The sequence below is a fragment of the Monopterus albus genome, unplaced genomic scaffold (assembly GCF_001952655.1).
Source record: "Monopterus albus unplaced genomic scaffold, M_albus_1.0 scaffold167.1, whole genome shotgun sequence".
Taxonomy (NCBI): domain Eukaryota; kingdom Metazoa; phylum Chordata; class Actinopteri; order Synbranchiformes; family Synbranchidae; genus Monopterus; species Monopterus albus.
Window position 1 is genome coordinate 1,608 of NW_018128047.1, and position 4,572 is coordinate 6,179.

The following is a 4,572-nucleotide window of genomic DNA, read 5'->3' on the forward strand; positions in this document are numbered from 1 at the left end:
CAAATTGAAAATCAGCTGGGTGAACATCTCCAAGTAGGCGACATTTTTACGTCAAGTTTTAAAGTCACGTTCAACTGCCGGGTGTCGCCTGCTGTACTGCTTCAGTCTGCAGCTGCAGGGTGAACTTCTCAAATCACTAGGCTACATAGTCGCTAATAAGGAAACAAGTTATTCACAATATAAAGAGACCGTCCTCTAATCGGTCACAACCCGTTAAATATCGAAGAAAATGTGAATCTGAGATTGGAAATAGTTTCACTGTGCTCATAACCACCTCGTGTAACGCTGAAGGTGGCAGGACTTACAATGTCCTTTTGGTTCTTCGCAGTCAAAGCATCTTGTCGGTTTTACCAGCAGAAGGCGCTGAACGTAGGCTAAACCGGAGCCACAGGAATTGGTAATGTTCCTTTACTGTAGCTGAGCAGTGTTGGCTTGTTGCCCCTTTCTTAGCCATTTGATCGTGTCCTGTGTTCACCTGTGTTGTAGCTTAAGTGACGCATTAATATTCTTATCACTTATTATTAAACCGTTTTGTTATAGTCCATACTACGGTTACATTAGGGTTTGGTAATATAGTCCAGTGTGCATATTATAACATACTGTATGCTTGACAGTTGTCTTGTCATTCATTTGTATTTTGTGATTCTCCAGCCAGGTACTCTGTTGTACATCACACACAGGTTATAATCAGCGATTTAAGATGCTTGTTTACAGACATTGTGAAATGCTCAAAATCCCACGGGGAGTTCCACTATGATGTGCGCATTACGCACCCGTCCCTGTGATCAGACAGTCGGTAGCTGTTTCCAGGAGTAGTCTATTGAACTCGCTTTAAACAAGTTCTGCTTAAACTGAACACATACGAGATTTGAACAATGGCAGGTAAGAGTCTAAAAGCGCTTTGAAAGTATGGTAGGTTGTGTTGGCAGCAATAGGATGTGGAGACGATCAGAGCCAGCGAATGATCTACCTGAGCTGTATTCACTGTGGTCTGTGCTATGGACACAGAGAGATAGATTAGGAAGTATAAATACGTTTTCTTAGACTTTCTTCGAACTAAGTTTACCATAGTCTATTCTGTATTTCTTATATACTGTACCTACCTCGTTAGGTTCACTTTGCTGCCGCCTGCACTGTTGGCACTATGAGGTTTACTCAGGCTAGTTGTTAAGTAACATGATAGCCTTTTAGGTTTCCAACGCATTATTTATCATTTTAACATTTTATAATAAGGGTAAATACATATATTGATGCAGCATAATTAATGGAGGTAATTTAATGTCTGGTGAGTCGGTCACTAAGTTCATGTGAACCTAAGGCTGGTTGGGTTATCAGTTAATGGTTGTTTAGTAATGGTCATTTGGTTAGAAAAATCCTCATTCATGAAGGTGCTAATGTTCAGTTTTTACTGAAACTTAGTCATTTAATTGTATGTACATGTTGGAGGCTGTGGGTTTTGCTGCGGTTTAAGTGAAACCATTATTTCACACTCCTTCCCCAGGTAGGGAGTTGAACAGGTTCTGGAAAAAGGTTGCGGGCAATGTTCCCAAAGAAGTCAATCAGGTCCTGGACGACAGAGTACGCTGTCTCTCTAACTCTTTAAGGAAGAGAGAGGAGGAAGCCACCAAGAGGATAATCTCTCACCTGCAAAGCAGAGATCCCACACTTTTCTCTGATCCGGATCCACCCTGCACACAGCCTGCTCTACCAGGTGAGGAGACATGTGCCTTCATCATATCTTTATTCAAGCAGCCAAGTTAAAGTTGGTGATTCCTTCCAGAAGCATTTTCCTCCAAAACAGTGTTGTTTTTGGGAGGAGTGGCTTTAGAGAGAAGTCAGAACGAAAGGGTGGAATTTCTACTTTTTACAGGTTCCTCTTGCTGGTTCTTCCAGGTCAACGATAACTTTAATGATCACAGGTACGCAAGCCTCATTTTGAGTTGTGTTTGTTTGTCGTTCCCAGCTGCAGAGCCCCAGAGGGAGCCGGAAATGGTCAACCACACTGGTCCCTACCACCGAGGCTTTCTGGAGCGAGAAAGTGAAAGATAAAACTGTTAGTCATTCATAAAAGCCATATAAAATATCTCAATTTAAATAACAATGATAGCAAAAGAAAATTAAACGGGCTTTCTTTGCCCCTAAATATTTAGTCTTAGTCTTCAATGTACAGGTTTAATGTCAGAGCATTTGAACTTTCTTCCTTTAAATTAATTTTCCAGATTTACCCTGTGACTAAGAAGAGTATTGGGAATCGTGTGGCCCTGCTGATCACCAACATAAAGTTTGCTGATGAGAAATTAAACAGAAATGGAGCCGAGAAGGACGAGGAGAACATGGAGAAACTGCTGGGAGCTCTGGGATATGAGGTGGTGAAACACACGAACCTCACTGCAAAGGTACTTCTGAGAAGTGGCATTTCTAATAACATATACATTTATCAGGTTGATTTGATGATTCACTAACTGATATCTGACATGGTTCACAGGGAATTGAAGACGCCCTAATTGCATTTTCTACACATCCAAAGCTCAAAGACACAGACAGCGTGTTTGTGGTTATCATGTCTCACGGAAAACTGGGAGCTATCCTTGGTGTCAACTGGAAAGGTGACAGATGTGGTGATGAGGCACCGGATGAATTCCCCATCAACAACATTTACAGACACTTGGCTTCAGAGAAATGTCCAGCGTTGCTTGACAAACCCAAGGTCATCATCATCCAGGCCTGCAGAGGAGGTGCTTCTCATCTGTTCTTACAGCTACACCAAACTTTAAAACCGGTTCATGTAGGGCTCTGATAAATGAATGTCATGTCTGCTGTCTTTGAGTGAGTGATTCTCTCCTTACCTGTACTAAAAGTAAACCCACCTGTGTTTTAGTGGAGCTGGGATCTGTGCTTGTTAATGACCGTGCAGATGCGGATGTGGTCTGTGATGATGTACCACAGCCAGGTCCGTCCCTGCCTGCTGCTGAAGGTGGCATAGAGGATGACAGTGTGCGATGTGTGCACAGAGAAAAAGACTTCACTGCCCTTCTTTCCAGCACCCCAGGTCAGTTTAACTAAATATGTAATGGGATTGCACAGATAGGGGGTCTGCAGCGCAGAGGACCCATTGTTCTGGGTCCTTGTTCTGGAAAATCACATGACAACACACCTGGTTTCGTGGTACTTCTGTCCAGGGCGGAGCAGCCCAAAATGCATAAATGTATTGTGAAATCATGACTCGGGGTCAACACCTTTGCACATAAGGATGACATTGAGGAACTTTTCAGAAAAGTAAGTTTTACAAGTGTAAAGTGTCATCAGGGTGTGGAACATGGAGTGTAATGGTCACTCACTACAGTGATGTAGTGGAAGTAATATCAGTTGTGAAGCAACAGCAACATAGAAAAAGCAGTAATGGATATGTTCTTGTTTTACTAGTCTTTTTTCATCTTTATTAAGGGTAGGTCCATTGAAAGGCCACTCTCTTTTTCAGGGGCGCCCTTGTTCACATTCACACAGTTACACGTTCACACCTGGAAGATGCCCAGTTCAGCCACAGTCTGTGCTTAATTTCATCTTTGTTTCATCCACACAGGTCATGCACCGGTTTGAAGACTTTTCCGTTCGGAACAGAAGACAGATGCCAACCAAGGACAGATGCACTCTAATAAAACGCTTCTACCTGTTTCCAGGTCTCTGAGACTGAACTCAGTGTTGTTTAACACAGACTTTGCAGCCACATTTAAAATGCTTTCCATGTGCAACTTGGTCAAGAGACAGCGAGTACAGGCCTAGGGGACCAAGGGGTCAGAGGTCCTAACACATCTTACTGGAAAGCCACCAACAACAACGACAAATGCAAATGACTGAAAACACTTGTGTAGTGGTTAAAACAAACAGTATATGTCTAGTAGTTCATTCTTTGTTAACATATTCTTGATTAACATGTGTTATGGGATATATTACATATATATCTCTTAGAATAGATATTAGAATAGACGTCTAGTGTTAGGATAGGAAAATGCTTGTGTAACCAGGAAAGGTCAGCGACCTTCTGTTTTCTGTGCTGCTCAAGGGGGAAGTCGGACGGTCAGGAGTTTTCCCCAAAGAAGAAAATGACAGTGCAGGGCTGAGCTAATAAGGAAAATAATGTAAAGGACAGAAATGAGAATGAACAGTAGCAGGGGGTTGATCAGGAGCCGAGTTGTGTGTGAAGACCGTGGGGGAGAAGTGACCAGACCACCTGACTTCCTCAGCAGAGTGACAAAAGACTAACAAGGTGATCCCGTTTCCCATGTACAATCACATTTCAATAATATTGTTCAATAAATGATTCTTGACACTGCAGTAATTTTCCCTGTGCATTGATTTTACCCATTATACTTGCAAAATGAACACAATACACACAAAATTGCCACCAGGGCTCAGACAATCAACATAAGATATATGGTGGCTGTGCTGGTAGATCTGGTCATAGTTATGTCGAGTAAGTAAACAAAGCATAATTACTCTCACTATAGGCTTTTGTAATACATTCATTTATCCATGTACTTAATGTGCCACAGGTATATTTGTCCAGGTTTCCTA

General features: G+C 42.1%; 1 pseudogene; it reads left to right on the top strand.

Moving 5' to 3' along the window:
• The first annotated feature begins 678 nt into the window (after positions 1-678).
• LOC109968993 (caspase-1-like) lies at positions 679-4,326 on the top strand (annotated as a pseudogene).
• Positions 4,327-4,572: the final 246 nt, after the last annotated feature.